Source organism: Gallinula chloropus (assembly GCF_964237585.1).
Source record: "Gallinula chloropus genome assembly, chromosome: 1".
NCBI lineage: Eukaryota > Metazoa > Chordata > Aves > Gruiformes > Rallidae > Gallinula > Gallinula chloropus.
The window spans coordinates 139,114,524-139,135,342 of NC_140085.1; positions in this window are offsets into that span (position 1 = coordinate 139,114,524).

The window sequence follows — 20,819 nt, forward strand, 5'->3', positions numbered from 1 at the left end:
GGACCCATGGCTGGCCAGGGCAGGGCTGTGAGGAACTGGAGACCAGCCCCACTGCAGTGTTGATGGGGAAGGAGCTGATGGCCCCAGGGGCTTGACATGGGGTTCTGGGCCCTGAACAGGATGAGGAGAGCCCTGGGAGTCTGAGGAAGGACAGTCAGAGTTGTGGGAGCACTCAGGAACATGATAAGGACAGCACATTTTTGTGTTGAGAGGAAAAAAACTCTCATACAATCTATTACCGGTATTGTCTTTGCAAAGTAATTTTTCATTGGTAATTTTAGGAATCCTGATCCACTGACTGGACATGCCCATGCCTAAGAGCACACCTACCCACAGGGTGTAGATAAATCCAAGGCCACTGGACTTGAGTCAGTTTTGACCCGAAGGCCATACAGTTCGGGACAGTTTTGTAATCAGCCAAACTACCCATGTTGAAGAAACACAGCCCCTCCAAGGCCCAGCACTGTGCTGAGGAAGCTGTCTGCCTCTGAGGTGGGTGTACAGCAGACTGGTGCACAAGCAGGACAAGCTGGAGTTCATCAAACCTCACCTAAGCATACCTGCCATAGGTTATGGCCCCAAGTTGAATAGCTCAGCATTTATCTGGTTTTTAGATACTTCTGAAATAATGTATTTAAGAGACAAGTGCATTTTACTGAAGCTTGTTGTTTTGATTAACTTTACAAAAGCTGTTCTGTAATGGATGGAAGAATTGACAGTTTAAGATTGTGATCCTTAACAAGACTTTTTTCCGCGTAGCCTCAGGCCAATAAGTGAACAGATCAGAAGCTGTAAGTATGTTATAGCTCTGAAATCATAGTGTTTGACATTGATTTGGAAAAGCCTCCTGCACATTAAAGGATATAGGGTTTTGCTACTTGCAAGTACAACATTCCCCTGTATTGTAGTCATAAATGTATCAAGCCATGCTTTTGCTTTTAATGAATACATCTACTCTTTTGAAGCAATTCCCCTTGTACTTTCATGTACATGGTGCATCGGTTTGCGTGGTGGAGTTGGTGGAGCTGGCATGCACAAACTGGATTTCTTCCAGGTGAAATGAAACTGAAAGATGGAACATACCTAATGTATTCCAGAAGCCCCAGCATTCAGTCTCTGGGAGCAGTCTGAAGTTGGTCTGAAGCAAAAAAAAAACCCTCAAGTGTGTGGTGAGGTTGTAGCACTAACAGCCTCACACTACAGATCCGACAAGTGATGTGTGCATTGGTTCCTGATCCCTGCTAACATAGAACCTATATGACCTTGTAGTTGGTGCTTTCACTGAATTTCACCTTTCGCTTTAATGATGCAAAGATGCTTTTCATACAGAAGCATGTAGCATGATATATTTAGAATTCACACTCCACACAGGATTTTGCAGTTTGTATGTAAATTTTCCTCTGGTAAATGGCCTTTACAGCATGCTATATTCAACTGTCTTGCCATCTCATGACACTCTTAAAGAACACGACTCATTTTCTCTTGTTTCCCATTTTAGGTTCCTTTCTGCTTTTATCTATTGTCTCTTTTGGTATTCCTCGTAGTATTTATAGAATTACAAACAAGAAACTACCAAGTGACTAGTATATTAATTTCATCAGTAAGGAAGCATATAAAATTTGTAGATAACTTTCTGAAGAAGGCGGGATGAATGTTCTGTAAACCCTTTGGCACCACATGTTGGCTGAGCAGAGTTGAGGGTGACATAATACATTTTTCCATGTAAACGCAAGGAAGAAAAAAAACACAAAGGAATCCAGATTTCATCCATGTTGTCAGAAAGTCTGGTAAATGCATTAGCTAAGGGCAGTGATTAATTCAGCACTCATGTAAATGAAATGTCCTGTCAAACTCACTTTTAGTCTCAGTCCAAGTATAACTTCATCATCGGCTGTCGGTAACATATCACTTCCTATCTTCAGTTATTTCTCATCCATATGCTCACTAACATGTTAACTACTCTGCCTTATCACAATAATGCATCTTTTAATACAAATGCATCAGTATTTTCATAACACCACCAGAACATTTTCCAGTGGCAATGTATGTCTCTCAAGATATGATCTCATGACCAAATTATTTCCGACTTGCTGACACATACACCCATAGGTCATATATGTATTTTTTTTAATGGGCGAACATAAATTCTACCGTATGGAGAGAAGTAAAATATGCCTCATAGAGAGGAAACAACATCCCTTGATGGGACCAAGGCAGGAAAAATAAATGTTGCTCAGTGACTGCCCTCTCTCCCCTGTCTCTCATTTATCTTTGCTCCATTTTCACATAATTATATGTGACAGACCAATGAAGTACAATGTTTCTAAATAACTCATACTGCACCACCACATAGGAGAAGCAATATAAAGGACACCATTTTCATGATACTTAAAAACAAGAGCTCAAAAAAGAGAGTGAGTGTCATAGAACATGGCATGGCATGGGAGCCATTCCAGATGTAACTTTCATGAAAACAGGGAAAAGACAGTACACCCAAGTAAGGTTATCCTCTTAAGGCACAGAGGCCTCATCATGTCATTTGTGTCCATTAGCCTGACTGACAGACTGGTGACCACCTCCCTCTACCTTGTCCCTATTGCCAATCTTCCAGAATCCTTTCAGAGTGCACCTATTTGATCATTAGGCTGCAAAGTCTCTTTGAGAACTTCAAGTTCACAGGGTTACTGTTTCCAAACTGTAGGTTAGCTCCCTGTGAGCTTGGTTCCAGTGAGAAAACTGCTAATGCAGTGTAAGGACTTAAATGGCAAGAAAAACTTTGCAAGTTATTATGTTCCCCTTAATTTGCTAATAAGAACTCCTCTGAAGGTCAAAATTTTCCTTGAGGAAAAAAACCCTGACAAAACAACACAAGGATATGAGAGCTCCAGCTCTATAGTGTTAATAAATAGCAAAGCACCTGGCAAAACATCGTCTGGAACAGCAGAACCTGGCATGTGTCTGGGAGCATTATTTTTATTATTTTTTTCACCAATCCCTATTTCAAGACAATTCTTAAATCAATCAAACTACTTATATGATTTCCCAGACAACTAAATGGTTGACTGAGATTTCTGTGTAAATTTTTCTTCATAGCATCATTGCTGTGATAGAAATTGCTGCTTCTAAAAGGGGAAGAACCAGCATATGCAAGCTTTGGTGTTATAAACAGTGCGGCAGAGGAACTGAAGGCTTGTTTTGAGACTATGTAAAGCTTGTTTTGCCACGTTAGCACCAACTGGAGGTGCAAAAGCTCCTGACCTCTGACAACTGAGCTGTTTATTCAGTCAGGTGCCTGAAAAGAATCAGACACTAAAATCTGCAAGCATTTAAATTTGAGGATTGTTTGGAGCCTCTAATAATAACCCACCAGATACTTTCAGTCATGTGAAATGGCTCAGACTTGTCAGACGGACCGTAATGGCTCACTGGCATCACTCTGCGTTCCTGTTTGTGCACTCGGATCAGCCTAAAGAATATACTGCATGTAACTTGCAGGAAGAAACGCTGGTTAGAGGAGTCAGAACCTGGAGGAAAGCCAAGGAATTATTTTATGCACAAAAAAAAGTTACATTCCTAAGTAAAGTCTCAAAATCTGGGCAAATATGGATTAGTATAAGAAATAGATTAGCATAAGAACTGGATTAGCATAAGAAATATGGAGTCCCTTTGTACAATGTCTTTACAACAGCACAATACATAAAGCTGTAACTGTGCTTATGTTTCATATCTGCAGGTGGTGGAAAGGCAGAAAGGTTATGTCAATTTCTCTATTTACACATACTAGTCTAGTACTCACATTGAAAATAAATGGAGGGTTTAGGTTTATCCCCTATTAAAAAATTGCATTCCAGAAAAAATTATTAAGAAAGATCTAGGCCCTCAGAATTCAGGTATTTGGTTGTGTTGACTGCAATTTGTAAAACTGAAGGCAGAAGAGCTCTCTATAAAATTCATAAAGCTATACGCAAAATAATTTTAGAAAGAAAACTGGTGTAACAGGATATATAGTTCACATAAAGTCACACATGGCTAGTTAGAGGAGTCACTTGAAAGAAAAGATCCACTATGATTTTTCTACACTAGATTATTAAAAGTCATATATCAATATAACAACAAAAGCAAGAAAGGAATGAAAAATTGGTTTGAAGCCAAAATTGCAGATATTTTTACTAATCTGTGGAATCAATCATGGGGAAGGGGCAGATTTTATGAATGGAGAAAAAATATACAGTGTTTTAATAGTGAACATTTTGTATTGGTATGAGAACTATGGCATAATTGTTTTCTCATATGCTTGTTTTCAGGAACAAGCTGCAATTGACTTGACTGAAAAAAAATACAGTAAGTTGGAAGAACAAAATGAAAACTATTTCAGAAGAGCAGTAGTAGCTTTCAGCTGCTCCTGACTAGACAGCACCTTTCTCGTTATTTAGGCATTATTATAAGCCTGCCAAGGACAAACGGTCCAAGAAGGTCATTCCTCCTTTGAAGCCAGTTTGGCTTTTCTCCTGTACTGAAACAGTGGGTTTTATTTTATAACAAAAAGGAATCCTGCAAAACTGCTTAAAAGCTCTGGTTCCTGGTGTGCGCTTCAGTCTAGACTGCCTTGTCTACACTGAACTGCTAGAACATGTTGGGTAACAGCGTTTTTGGAGATTCATAGAATTGTCCGTCAATAGGGACCATTACATCATCTAATCTCACCTGCAAGATATCAGAAGACCTTATATTTCATCCACTTATTTCTGAACATTTTAAAAGAGAAGTCTATACTTTCTTTAATAGTTTGTTCCAATCTGAGTTCAAAAATGGTGGCTCATTTCCCATCTGCAGGTGTCTATCCAGATTGGGCTGCCAGCCACTGGTATTTGTTAAGTCTTTCACCATTATTATATTAGTAAATAGTATTCATTAACCCCAGACACAATGCCTGGACAAACCTGCATATTGGTGAGGAATCAGCTCTTGGTACATTTTTCAATCAAGTCTTTTTAAGCCTCCCACTGAGTGTCCTGCAATACTAAAATTATTCTTCTGTATCTCTTCGATTTCTGTACTCCTTCCTTGTGTGTATATACTCAGGGATCACATAACCGTTCCTCTATACTATCATTCTGTCAATTCATGGCAAGTTAAAAGGACACTGTCACTAGCCCCTTTTCACAGCCAGTTTCCAGCTCCCTCCTTGACACAGCAGTCCAGCCTGCGAATGCCCTGCCTTTTTTAGAAAGACCCAGCCTATCAAGCAATCCAAACTCCAGTGTAGGGCTTTCTTGTCTTGATGATTACTTAGTCTTCATCGGTCCTGGGAGCAAATGTGTTCAGCAGTAGTTCTTCGCTATAAGTCATACAAACGATGTCGGTTGCACCAGATCCAAGGCAGATATTTATAATCCCAACTCTTTTAGAATAACATTTCCTCACCAATGGCTGCCTTATTCATAATGTGCTTGTTAGTCTATTCTTAACCCATTTAATATACACTTTGCTGGTATTGTGGAGTATTTTCTTTTTAAATTAAAATTCATTCTACATTATATAAAGGCTTTCAGAGCCATAGGTAGAATACAATGCTGCAAAAACCATCACCTCCCCAACTAGTAATTGCAAAGGAAAACATGAAGCTTTTTGACAGGTGATGTTAGTGTAGCTAGTCTAGGCTTGCTCAGGTCAATCTTCCTCTGCATTTTAAACACTGCTATCACATCCCCGCTGTCTTACTTTTTTGAAACTTCCCTGGTATTATCAGTACATTATCAGCATTTATTCTGAAAGCATGGCATTAGGCCAGAGATCTCCTTTGCCACCTATTCAAGTCAGTAATCAATGCAGCATTCAGACAGAAGGTATGATGTCTCTGCATAATTATCTTATCCAGTTTGGGTAATAACTAAGCTGCCCACTTTGTAAAAAGGTCATAGATGGGGTGTGCTTGAAAGCTGTTAGTCCTCCAGGATCTCCTGTAGTTTCTTGGTGTGCTCAGAAAAGGGCACTTTCCCCACTACCACCACCCACATCTTACGTGGATCAGCTCATCAACTGCAGTACAGAGAACTAGAGGATGTGACTTCTAGAGACCTACGTCCATGAGAAGGGCAAAGCAAGAACATAATGAACATAATGAGGAAACAGTAATTGAAGCAAAGACTAATACGCACTCTCTGACCTTGATGCCAATCACTGAAACAGTGCCTGCAGCGAACACACACCTTCAACAAGCACAGCATAGAGCAAATCCTCAGTTTTCCCTGTGTCCCTCTCCTTATGCACAGGCTCAGACTGCAAGAAAGCAAAAAAGAGCCTTGCCTTCCTTCCCAGATAGTCTCTGTGCCATGCTGCTTTGCTTCATTTCCAGCAGAACTGCCCAGCACAGCACGACTGCTTTCTTCTGGCTCTGCTTCAGGAACAGGGCTGGTGTCAGTGCAGCTGACTGGACCCAGCAGGTGGGAATAAACCTTTCCCCACAGCTGTGGTAGGTTAGTCACCCTTTCTTCTGCAGAGCATCTAGAGTCAGAGCTGTAAGTGACAGGGTTATACGTGGAACTCCAGCTACAGGGGTTGCTATGTCTATAGCTGGCGCTCTGACTATACGTGGTGCTCCAGCTGTACATGGTGCTCCACACACAGAGGTTTGGGCTGTTAGGCTACCCCCTTCCACTCTTAACAGACAGACTGTGCCAAGGAAGACGTTTAGATTGGACATTAGTAAAGCATACTGTCTGAAAGGGTTCTGAAGCATAGGAACAGGCTGCCCAGGGAAGTGATTGAGTCACCACCCCTGGGGGTATTTAAAAGACACATAGATGTGGTGCTTAGAGACATGGTGCAGTGGTGGACTTGGCAGTGCTAGGTTAACAGTTAGACTCAACGATCTTAAAGGTCTTTTCCAAGGTAAACGATTCTGTGATTCTGTGATAAGAAGTGAGGAATAAACAGTGTTTGGGCCATTCATTCACACTGGGCCTGCGCCTGCTCCCGCTTTGTTTTCCTTTGCCTCAGCCTGCACAGAAGTGAAGCTGTTGATGTGTACAGCAGCAGGCAAGGAAAGGCAATCATTTCAAGGAGGAATTCTTTACAGCAGATGTTTTTTGAATAAAGTGGGATTTTTACATCTAATGCTTTTAGCAAACCCTAAGGAAGTCAAAATCTATTCTGAATATGTAAAAAATAAGCTTTGTGAAAAGATACATTTATCTTCTGACTCTATTCTCCTTTATATATAACTTGAGGGATTTTTTTTCTATATTTTACTTACAGGACAAGGGGCAATGGCCTCAAGCTAGAGCACAGGAAGTTCCGCACCAACATGTGGAAAAACTTTTTCACAGTGAGGGTGACAGAGCCCTGGGACAGGCTGCCCAGGGAGGTGGTGAAGTCTCCATCTCTGGAGATATTCAAGACCCGTCTGGATGCCTATCTGCGCAATATGAGCTAGGGAGCTGCTTTGGCAGGGGGGTTGGACCCGATGATATATTGAGGTCCCTTCCAACCCCTATGATTCTGTGATTCTGTGATCTCTCCTCATTGGCTCCTCTACCATTTGGGGAAGGAAGTTACCATCAATGTATTCCAGGAAACTCACGGACTGCTTATGCCCTGCTGTGCTGTCCTTCCAACAGATATCAGGGTAGCTGATGTTCCCCATAAGGACCAGGGCTTATGAATGTGAGGCTGCTCCTATCTGCCTATGGATACCCTCATCCGCTCAGTCTCCCTGGTTGGGTGGCCTGCAGTAAATCCCCACTGTAGTGTCCCCTGTCCCTGCCCTCCATTTAATCCTGACCCATAAGCTCTCAGTCAACTCCTCCATTCCCAGATGGAGCTCCATTGACAGAGGGCAACATCCCCTCCTCATCTCCCCGCCTGTCCTTCCAAAAGAGCCCATATCCTTCCAGCTCAATACTCCAGTCATAGCAGCCACCAGGCAACATCTCCATGATGCCTGTGAGGTCATAGCTCTGCAGGCATGCGCACATCTCCAACTCATCTTGCTTATACCCCGTGTTACATGTGTTTGCATAGATGCATTTCAGTTGGACCCCCAATTAAGCTGATTTCGTGCATTTTGTTTGTTTCTGCTGTATGTGTTCAAAAGAAGCTGTCTTAGAAATTAATTATCCCATTTGTTACTTACAGATGCTTTAATTACAGTGCATAAATACTCAGATAAGTTTAACCAACAAGCTGAGTTTAAGCTTGAGACACTGCAGTGATACATTGCTCCATATACCATATTTTAATTATATCACCAGATGCTGCACTCGTGCATACAATTCAGAGAATTTTAAAACACATCACAAAAAAGGGCTATCATGATCAGAGTTTTGGGTTGCAAAGCAGAGAAACAGGACAAGTACTCATTAAATATCTCACCAGCCTTATGAAAGTAGGTTTATTAAAGTACTTGTGTACTTTATTAAGTAGTTAAACTACATAATGCATAGCCAGGCTTCAGTTTTCCAGCCTTAGAGAATACCTGGGCTCAATGCTGCAAACTTAACTCTCGTTTTGAAGTGAACCCCTGAAATACATTGTCAGACGATGAAAGCAATCAAGGTAATCACAGGGTTTTGCTTCACCTCTTGTCTGGGAACTGCCTTCTGTTTATTCTGTCTGAGCACTTGTGTTGAAAAGAAAGATGGAAGAGCCTCTGGATCCTAAAAGCAACAAAACAGAGTTGTTTTCTTTGCATATTAGGGCATTTTTACTTACTGGGCAATGCTGTATTTCTCTACCCTCTAGTGGTGAAATAACCACTCTCAGAAAACAATTAAGTTTTAAAATATCATCACCAAGATTTTATCCAGAAATTTAGGCGTTTGGAAGATCTTAATGAGACATAAAATTACTTTTTTCATTGAAACAACATATTGAAGCACTTGAAGCACCAAAATGTAATGGGATTCCACAAGTACCAAAGCATCCATGCTAACAAACCCAGCCTGGAATAAGGGCTGCAGTGAGTGAGTGTGTGGGTTAGTAATAGAAAATGGGGCATCGCTCCAGTAATGGCTCATTTCTTTATTTCATAGAGCAGTTTAACTAAGAATCTCGGGTTGAAAGCATAATGCATATGCAACATGTTAGCAGGCGCAGAAAAAGCTAAGGTTTATGCAAGGAAATGTGGCTTCTAACCAGATTGTTCAAGTATGTGTTATAGTTCATTCCAATAAAGGGAAAAATGTAAACTTGATTTCTATATTAAAAAAGCTTATTTTCCTGAAGATTATGTACAAGGCTTTTTCCCATTCATCAGACTAAGAAGTGTTCTGATGTGCTGGGAATAGTCTAGTTGGATTTATTACATATTTTGCATAATTTAAATCCCTACCCAACTTTCTGGTTAAATTAAGCCAACAAGCTGGGGTAACTGGAAAAACTGCCACACACACTGTATATCCAAAGTGTGTTTAAAATGTGCAGGAGCACACAAATAATTGTATTTGAACTACTTCACCCTTATTTCACCTTCTTCATTTGTTGCCCTTTAAGATAATTTCTGCCTTAGAGCTCGTAGTTTGTTGAAGTAAATGCAGTAGAATTTAGCTGATTGCTAACATCAGAGCCTAAATAATGAATAATAAAACTTCCTTATTGGTCTGACCATGTGGAAGCTGTCAATACACTATGGATCCCAATTGCTACATTAATGAGTGCCTGAAACTTGCACTTAAAGTAATACCAAACACTGTTCATATAATCCTTAGGAAATTGTTTGGCTAAGGTAATTAGCATTTCTTCAGACAAATTTTCCATACTTATTAAGAAAGTAGTTAGCTTTGTAGCATAGCAAATACTCTCCTAATTCCTGCATCTGGACCTGTTTTCACTCTTAATAGTCTGCTTCTAATTTTCTTGCGTGCATAGATAGATAGATAGTCATGCTATGCATACACATATGCACCATAATGAAATATATATGAAAATATTTCACTCTGATAAGTGCATAAGGAATGTAGATCTATTTAGAGTTGTTAAGATGTAATTTCCCTAGTGCAGGGTTTGTAAAGGACCGAGGTGAATAGCTGTGTCATTTCAAAATCCCATCTCTACTCTAAAAGGTGAGGGCAGCTTTTGGAGGGTGTCCGGAACTGTCGAGAATGGATGAGGAACTAGGAGAGAATGGATGAAATCAGAAAGAGAAAAGGAGAGATATAATGCAGCCCCAGTGCTGGAAGCAGCAGAAGTCCATGTCAGGAGCCGTAGCAGGGTCAGGTGCCAGACTTCTTAGTGAATGCTGGGAGAGCAGCTGAGTGGGCAGCCCAGGCTCTCTGAAGCACCAAACAGCATCCTGATGCAGGGTTATGTGTAGGATGACAGAGATGGAGAAAAGTCAAGACTCTGCTCAGGCAGCACATGAATCTCCAGTGAGCATTCAGGACTGATAAAGACTATGAGACAATGGGACTTGGATCAGGGTGTGCTCTGATGCTGTGCTGGGGCAGGAGAGGAAAGGGTTTTCAACGGAAAGAACTCTGGGAATGAATGAAGAGCCTGGACCCTCTTTGGATCCTTGGTAAGCCTAGATGTAGATGTATCCCATATTGCTGATGATGAAAAGCTAGGAGAGCCCCTAGAGACAGACGTTGACTTTGGCAGTGCAGCAGAAATAAAGTACCTGGTATTGTTGAGCACTTAAGCTTGGAGACCAGTTAAGTTATAAAACTACAGGGGAAACTCTTGGTTTGTTTAATATTTTGAGACTGGCCAGTGCCTGTAACCCAGTATGGGAAGGAAGGAAGTCTGCAGTTTGTGGGAAATCTGATCTGCTTCATTGGTAAACCCAAGCTGCTAAATTACAGGATAAAACTAAAAATAAAGAGACTTTTAAATGAGTGTAACAGTTAGTAATTATGTGGCATATATTCTACTTGTTTTCTGTAGAATTATTTTTCCAAATATTAGAGACTTGTTCATTTTCAAAATTCTAGTTCTGCTTCTGATAGTCTGCTTAATAGAATGCCAGATGTAAAGTCACCACCTAAACTTCTGTAACAAGAAAAAGGTGCTTCTTCAAAGGTGCTTCTTAATGATTCAATAGATATAGGAAGGAACAGTAAAACTTTCTAATTACATTTGTAAGTATATTCTGCAATGGTGACCTTCTCCATGCTACACTAGTGGTAGAATTTAATTCCCTCACGTTTAAAATGGGGGATTTACAGTACTTAATTACAAGCCACAAAAAGCCAAGAGGGAAGGAATGGGTAGGAAAATCAGACATATTAAAATAAAATTTACACGTGGGGAAAAAAGGAATTAAATCTTTAACTTCATAAACTGATCAGTAATTGGTGTAGAGAGAGTGAAATACAGTACTCAACATCTTTTACAAGGCTACAGATACTATAGGGTTTGCATTCCAAGCCACAGCATGTAAGGTACAAGCAAAAATTCCCAGGCTATTTTGATATGTTTACCTACTCACCTTCCCCCAAGCCTACAGATGTTGAAGTGAGATGTTAGAAGATGCAGCACATTCATGAGTGAAAACAGGATGAGATCACAGCCATTTTGAGAACATGTAAATGTCACAGTGGAATGTGGTATCAGACAATCAGTTCTGCTGTAGATGCATTTTGTGCCATTGTCCTGGGTTCAGACAGGATAGAGTTAATTTTGTTCCTAGCAGCCAGTGCAGTGCTATGTTTGGCAGTTAGAATGAGAGCAGGGCTGATAACACACTGATGTTTTAGTTGCTGCCCAGCAGTCAGGGACTTTTCAGCTTCTCATGCTGCCCTGCTAACAATAAGGGGGGGGAGGGAGGTGGTACCCAGGAATCTGGGAGGGGACACAGCCAGGGCAGGTGACCTAAAAAAACTAAAGGAATTTTCCATACCAATGACATCATGCTCATCATAAAGGGGGGGATGGGGGGGTGGGCTGGTGAGGGAGAAGCACATGGCTCTGGGATGCATAGTTTTGGGATTGTCCAGTTTCAGGACAGCTTGGAGCTGTATGGTCTGAGTTGTGCAGTTCAGTGAGAAACTGCGCTGTGTGTCACCAGTTTTGTATATTCAAAGTCCTGTTGCTGTTGTTTCTCTCTCTCTCTGCTGTCCCAGTAAACTGTCTTTAGCCCAGTCCATGAGGTTTGCCTTTGTCTATTCCTTTTTTGTTCGGACTTTTTTTTTTCCTTTTGTCCCCCCTGGGTTGGGGACCAAGCAAGTGGCACATGGTGCTCAGCTGCTGGCTGGGGCTAAACCACAACAACCAAACCAAACAAACCCACCCCCCCACACCTCCTAGTATTTTAGTTTGCTTTAGCCAATTTTTCCCACAATACACTGACAAAAAGTGCATTTCACACCCTTCACAAACATAGGTTTGCCAGCAGAAGTCTGTAGTACCACCTTGGCTTGATACAAAAACATCTCAGTCCTCCTAATCACAGAATCACAAGGTTGGAAGAGACCTTTGAAGATCATCAAGTCCAACCATTCCCATCCTATGCTAAACCATATCCCTAAGTACCTCATCAACCCTTTTTTTGAACACATCCAGGGAAGGTGACTCAACCACTTCCCTGGGCAGCCTATTCCAGGCCCTGACAACTCCATGTTTTTGTTCTATGTAGACCACCACAGCAATGCTGTTTCTTTGTGGCTTCATAGGAATGATCCCTCCACTGATTTCTGGAGCAAAGTTGCATCTCTGAGTGTGCAAACAATATCCCTGGGATGAACCTGCATGCCTCCTTTCTGAAGCGCTGGAGCCATTCAGGTGCTCAACTGATATAATTGCAGTGGGTAATGCATGTGATGTGTCATTTTAAAAAGGCAAGATCTGCTCTGAAGCGGACCCCCAGTTCTTAAGGATGAGTGTACTTCTGCAAGCTTGTAATACGAAAATATTATCTAAAAGGACTTTGATTTGACAAGAACTATTTTTAATGTTCTGATTTTATATGTTAGTGTGCTTTTTTCTCTCTGCTGTTTCTTCAGAGGTGATGATTACAATTAGCAGGCTCGAAACCAAAACGGGTCATGGCTTTTGAAATGCTAAACTCAGAAACTGCAGCTTGTGGCAGTTGCTGGAAAAATCTGACTTTTGAATTGCAGCAACATGTGTCTATAAATCTATAATCACAGAATCACAGAATCATAGGGGGTGGAAGGGACCTCCAGAGATCATCGAGTCCAACTCCCCTGCCAAAGCATGTTCCCTAGGGCAGGTCATGCAGGTAGGCATCCAGATGGGCCTTGAATATCTCCAGAGAAGGAGACTCCACAACCCCCCTGGGCAGCCTATTCCAGGGCTCTGTCACCCTCACTGTGCTCTAGCTTGAGGCCATTGCCCCTTGTCCTGTCCCCACAGACCGCTGAAAAGGGGCTGGCCATTTCCCACTGTGTCCCATGTTTCAGATATTTACAAACATCAATAAGATCCCATTTTAGCCTTCTTTTCTCAAGTTTAAACAGCCCCAGTTCATACAGCCTTTCCTCGTAGGGAAAATGCTCCAGTCCTTTAATAATTTTCGTAGCCCTTCTCTGGACTCTCTCCAGGAGATCCCTGTCCTTTTTATACCAGGGAGCCCAGAACTGGACACAATACTCCAAATGGGGCCTGACCAGGTCAGAGTAGAGTGGGCGGATCACCTCCTTTGACCTGCTGGCCACACTCCTCTTGATGCACCCCAGGATCCCATTGGCTCTCTTAGCCACCAGGGCACACTGCTGGCTCATGGCCAACCTGTCATCAACCAGGACCCCCAGGTCCTTCTCCACAGAGCTCTTCTCCAGCAGGTCATCCCCCAGCCTGTACTGATGCAAGCGGTTATTCCTTCCCAGGTGCAAGACTCTCCATGATTAACCATTAGTAACCATTAACCAGAATAAGCATTGTAAGCATTAACAAAATGTACTCCAGGGTTTCTTTTTAACTTTGCCATTTGGGTCTGTTTGAAGACAAACATGAGTGTGGTTCTATCCCCTGCAAGTCATATGCAACCTGTATGAAACACTTGCTCTATGGTACAGCTGCCAGCGTTTTAAGGAGTCTCAATACCTTTTTTTCTTTTAAGATTCCATACCTCCGGATGCCAAATAATAGAGATTTTTTATCATGGTGGATGACTTGGCTGGCACCATGTGGAGCCAGGAGTTGGACTCGATGATCCAACTCAGGATATTCTATGGGTTTAAATGGTCACTGTCCAGTAGACAGAAAAAATGATCTGAATATGAAATGCTGAAAGCTGTTAGGCTGTTTATTTTACTTGAATTGTATATAATGTCAAATTATTAATACTCATTATTATTAATTTTTAATTAATAAGCAATAGAAACTAAAGCCTCCTAAACTTCATCTTGAAATTCTTGGATGAGGTGTATTAGCACAAAGGAATTCCTGACTTCATACTACTCAACTCAAGTTTGTAAAAACATGAAAAACCTGTGACACCCTGTGAGTGCCTTATCTAGTGACACTGGTGATAAGGTTTTTCACTATGTTATAAATTACCATGCTAGTAAAAATGTTTTGCAAAATACATATAGTAATTTTTCTAGATTGTCTCTGCCCATTGTAAGGGACTAGATGCATGCCTTAACAATTTCCTGCAGAACCCTACCCCCCTCTCTTGCTTCTCTCTCAATCACCCTGAAAGTAGTCACCACAAAACAAAGTGAATTCCACTGAATTCCACCCTTCAGGAAGGGATATCTCGCAGAATGTAGCCCAAGTCCTCTGCTATGTGCTCAGTCCCAGAGTCAACTGAAGGACAAAGTGTGGAGAGGCTCAGACCCTCTTGAGGGGGCTCGGACCCTCTTGAACTTTTGGGGACCCTCTGGAGGCCATAATGGGCATGCGCCCCACCGCCAGATGGAAGGTGTGGCAACTCCAAGGACGTACTGACTGTGCAATGAGGTAACACTGTATAGAGGAACGTACCCCCACCAGACCTTGAGAGCTATTGCAATATGAGAAGGAATGTTTCCCCACCAGACCTGAAGACATCGTGCTGATGGGATGCCACAGATCCGTGGTGGTAGCTATTGTGCTCTCTCTCTCACTCTCTCTCTCTCACTCTTTTTTCTTTCTTCCCCCCTTCTCATGGGCGCTTGTTGTGGGCCAAATAATGTGACTGGACACTTGACTCTGTTTTGAGTCTTAATTCTGTTCCTGAGAGTTGCAAAGACCTGGTTATGATAAAACACCCAATTGAGCCTCATCCAAGAGTTAAGCCCAGCTGCTTCCAGTCACCCAGAGCAATCTGAGGTCAGTTGAAATGCAATGTCACACTGGTCTATCTGGTTGTGGATTGTGACCCTGACGTGAATGTTTTTAATCTCAGCATCAGAAAACAGTCTAAAATGAAACACTGTAGATTTTTAACTATCCCCTGTAATTGGAATAGCAACCCACTGAGACTATAGATCTTGGAATCTGCAAGAACAGCTGCAGTGCTGGAAAATTCATAAAGCATGGGATCAGGCAGTATCTTCAGATCCTCGTGCACTATTATGCTTTATCCCAGCCTCTTACAGATGTAAGTGGTTTAAAAGGGCAGGGTCTTTAAGAATATGTTAGATGTGTGCCCTGCTTCCACCAGCTATCAAAACAAAAATCTGTTTTCTGTATTTTATAGCTTGTCAGAAAAAATCCATGGTTTGGGGGTTTGTTTCTTTTTAAAATCTCTGCACTCTGTATTGATCTTGTTACTTATGAAACACTCTGGATTTGGATTGGGTTTTAATATTTTCAGTGTAAACTTTAGTCTATCATCCTCCAGTGCCTAAAACCTGTTTGAAATTTATTTTGCTCTTCTTTCCCATGAGAAAAAAAACCAACCCAGAAATATTTGACATAAGCTCGATAAATTCTGGTATGTGCTTATGTATTCCCACACATTAAGCTATCACTACCTTCAGTGCAGTGGAAGGAAGAGGACAAGAGACCACCTGAGTGTTATTAAGCATTTAACTTGTGTGCTGCTAAAAAGCAGTACCCATGGAGACTGCTTGTCTGGAGACTGGTGGTAGTGATAATGTGGTCCTTAGAGGAGGCAGGTAGCCCTCTATAAGTGGCCACCTCTGTGAGATCACACAACAGCTGCGTGGTCCTGAGTAGGGAAAAGACAACAACAAAAAAGCCATAAACATGTGAGAAAAAAAAATTAAAGTGCATGACCAAGGGCAGCAAAAGGGTCTTGGGAGTCTGAATTATGCACCCTCTTGTGCCGGGAAACACAAGGAGGAGAAGATTATTTCTTTTCCATTGCAGATCACCAACAGTAGTTTTTCCTGCAAAGTTGGAAAGCATAGGTACAATCAGGAGCATAGGTAGTTCTATGTGAATATAGAGGGAACTTTTTCACTGTGAGGGTGATGGAGCACTGGGACAGGCTGCCCAGAGAGGCTGTGGAGTCTCCTTCTCTAGAGACATTCAAAACCCTGCCTGGACGCGTTCCTGTGTGATTTAGTCTAGGTGATCCTGCTCTAGCAGGGAGGGTTGGATGAGATGATCTTTCTCAGTCCTTTCCAACTCCTAATGTTCTGTGACTCTGTGATTCCTGAGCTGGACAGAGGGCTCACAGCACTTTTTGCTTTTAACTAGTTCATAACAAGCTCTAAGCTCCTCTGAAGAGAGCTAACATCTGTCTCTTTTGTAAACAGTAGGATTTTTGAAGTGTTCTTTATACACCTTATTCACAGCTTTCAATTTTAAAAAATAATGATACATATAATAATCCACCAGAAATCATGGGAGCAAGGTTTCCCTTTTTTAGCTATGTTCCCATCCCACTCTGCTGAAAGGTTAGATCATGTCTACATGCAGGTTCCTGGCTCCTACCACATATACCCACCAAAGGAGGCTGTTACGCTTGGAGAGCACAGCTAATGGTTTTTCAAAAATGGAAACACACATTGATTTTTAGGTTTCCTTGAGATCTTAGATTATGTGTCAGTAATCTGAATCACTCTCTCAGACTTGTAAACAGTCACCTTTTAAGTCACCTTCTAAATCAAGCCTTAGGCATCTGAATTACTGCTTTACCCCAGTCCAGGAAAGCACTGCTGAAGTGACTCTCACTCATCCCCACTTACTGCACTTTGACTAAACATTTGGGAGCAATTGTCCTGGAGTGCACAAATCAGGTTCCTTCCTTATGTTGCAAACACAGATTACATGCTCCAGGACAACAGGTAAAGCTCTGCAACTACTTGTAGGCATTCAGGCTTTGAAGACCTAGCGTAAATCAGAGTTCAAAGCAATAATATCATTTTACATCACAGTGCAATGACTTTTAGAAAGGTAGAGTGTAAGTCAAATGTTCTCTGAAACATATCAAGGCTTCAAAATAAATTAGTCGCTAGAGGGAGCCTCTTTATCACTATATTTTATATCAAACTGCTACTAAACTGGGCCTTTGACTCTTAGATGTTGAGGTACTTTAGCACGGTCAGTAAGTGCTACTTCCTCCACTACTTAGTTTAAATTAAAAAGGGTAAAATACAAGAGGTGAAAAGACAATAGTATGCAAGGCTTCAGCAAAATTCCACTTAGAGACTTCCTGAATATTTCCCCACAGAAAGCAGGTTACCTCAGCGGCTGGGCACAGAATCAGTTTAGCCTAGACCTGGAAATGCCATCTTTACATGGCATCAGAGAGAGGACATTCACCTTTCCCTCCTTCAAAGGTCAGACTGAGAGGAACCACAAGCATGACCCTCCTTCCTTTAACTTCATTACACCATCGCTGTGCTGGGGAGGTAATTCCCAGCAGCCAGATTTCAACAACCGCTACTTACCTCTGCCATCAGAGAGGTTCCAAAGAATGTTTATCAATATGGTAATAGGAACTTTATATATATATATATAATATAAATATACATAATATATTATATAAAGATATAAAATATATATGCAAATATATATATATTTGTATGTATTCTTCTAAGACAGAGGGTGCTGGTGGTCCATCACCCTCTGTCTTAGAAGAAGAATACATACAAAGAAACAAAGACACAGTCCTGCAGCATAATTGCAGACATGCCTTCAATTGCTAAATTTAGCAAATAACACACCAGTTGTAGTTTGTGGTTTTGTGTTACAAACACTACGGAATTTGCAAGAAGTCCTTGAAAAACACAAGGAGAATAGGAGAGCTGTGGAGGGGACCCCAGCTGCAAGAAGGGCTCTCCCAGTCAGCAGGGTCCAGCTAGGATAGATTGCATCCTGGACAGGAAAACCCAGCAGCTCAAAAGGTGCTTTCATTTTTGGAAAACACAAGGCAGCAGAGGGCATCAGACGGCAAGAAATTGTATACTGAAATGCTACAGACCCGGTGAAGGGGAGTGGGGAACGGAAAGGTGTGGAGTGAGATGCTGTTATGGTGTTGTCTTGTCATATTGTCATAGGTGGAGTTAAGGAAGCAGGCACTGAGAGAAGGAAAACCAGACACATCACCTCTCCCATGCATGTGCTGGCTGTAACCACTCCAGCATGGAAGTGTTCGGATGGGAGAGAAGGGGAAAGATCACCTGCGGTGCTGTAACTTGGCTCAGAGGTGCTCTGCTAGCAAACATACCTGAGCACTGTGACTGATGCTGAACCACCAGCCCTCACCACCTCCCTTTTAAGATACAAAAACACAGCAAATGCTCTGCTAGTAAAGCAAGATTGCTGTTTGACAGCATTTTGTGCTCTCCTAAAACATTCAGCACAACAGGACTTACACATGAAAACTCGAGAAAGCAAGCCTTAGCCAGCGTATCGCCGTGACTTGGCCCCTTGAGCGATGGCTAGGAAAGAGGTAGCGCCACTCTGAAGTGGAGCCAAGTGACTCACTTTCTGCAAAAGCACATTCAGGTCTCCTGCCAGCATTTCCTCCCCACACCCTAAAGCTGTTTCTCACTGCATGTACAGGGACGATCTTGTCGCCAATGCAGGCACCCCCAGGGCTGCCATAAAGGGAAGATACTTTGCTCAATTCTTATTTCCACAGACAAAGAATTGCTGCTTTGTAAGTACGGCGATTTCCTATTTTCCTTGCCAGGGATGAGGGAACTGTTATTTATAGCACCTTTCACTGGCGCGCCTGGGACTTGAAGGGGGTCCTGCCCTCCCCCTTGAGAAACTGCTGCTTCTGGGCAGAAAACATTTTAGCCACATCCTCCATGTTCCCCAGCCCGAGCCTCACGCGTGCATGAATGTCTCTCTTGTGCAGGCGGCAGCGGGATGGGGCGTGCGGCGTTCAACCATCCAGCTGCTCGCAGGCTGTGGTGAAACATGGCTTTGCTGGGGCGAAACGCGCATGAGCAGCAAGGGCAGATTTAAGGGCTGCCTCCAGAGGCAAATTTTGGACACTGTGCTGTAGGAGCAGCCTTTGCCATGAGAAGTTTAGAATGGTTTTAAGTCAACTGAAAATCAGCTCACGCTCCAGCCTGTCAGCTGCCTGCTTGGAGCAGAACTTGATCAGGTACCATATTCCTCCCTTACTATGCTGGGAAACGCACAGGAAAATTTTAATGGGCATTTGGAAATTATTTTCTTTTGTTGGGTTGTTTGGGGTTTTTTTTTATTTCATTCCTGTAGATTAAAATACCTTGAGGAAGTTTTTAAAATGAAACTCCCTTTTCAACAACATTATTCTCATACAAGCCTGTGAATGAAGAGAGCTGCAGGCAACTTGTTACCCTGAGTTTGGCTCTTATCTACGTCAAACCTACCAAAAAGGGAGTTTTAAAAAGACATTGTCACAGACTGAACAGAACCAAATTTAGCAGATTTACCTTAAAGCCCTTTCACTGAGTGTTTCCAAACTGATGCCACAAATGGGTCCTGTGAAAAATGTATTTGAATGCATCTAGAGGTACAAACATTTTCTCTTGCACAAACTGGTTTGAATTGGAATTTTGGTATCTTATGAGTATTTTCTTGTAAAAACAAAGAAGGATTAGAGCAGTTGTATCAGTAAAGGAAAACAGTAAAATATGGAAAATATGAAAGATGTACCCCTCCTGGATTATTAAAATGGATGAAGAAAGGGATGAAATCTAAATTATTTTAGGAGGATTAAATAGTGGGAGAAGGAGGAAAGAGTTTCGCTTTAAGCCAAATTCAATTTGGAGAGCAAAGGGGACTTTGTTTGCTCGCAGCATGACTCAAGTGCTGCTTTGTAAAAGTGATCCCAAAGAGCCCCCAAAAAAGGTATCCTCTGAATCGCTTGTGGCCAAACCAGGTGGACACCGGCTGCTGCCCCAGGCCCCAGGGGCTAAGGAAGGAGGTACGCTGCCGTGTGGGGACCTGCGGTACCCCTCAACTTCTCAGAAAGGGGAGGAACAAGACCAAGCTGCTTTCACTGACCCTCCTGCTCCCACTGGAGCTGCTAAAGTTTGTCTGGCTGGAGTCCTGACGCCTTTCACAAAGGAAGTGGCCTGACAGGGATAACACAGGTCAGCGCGGTCGCTGTTTCCTGTGCATTACCTGCTGTTTCACAGGCCGCTTCGGAGGAAGCTCAGCCTTCAGCTCCAGGCTGTGCTTGGAATCTGCGTCTCTGCTGTGGAGAACAGGCAGCTAGTGAAAACCAGTTACACAACTGAGTTTGAGTCTTCCTAACTCCCTGTTATCTCAAGAGTTTTGGAGGCACACAATGCATATACCATGTAAGAGACAGCTACCGTGTCGTCCACTATCTTTCCTACACCTACTTAAGATGCAGCAAAGGCACAAATCCAAAAGCAGAAAACTGAGTGTCTGTAAATAGTGATGCTGCATCAGCACTGTTGCTGGCAAATAAGTGTTTAGAGCTGTTTGGATGCCAATTTTCTAAGCATAGGAATTTAAATTTCCCATTAGTGTTGATGAATAAACAGTAA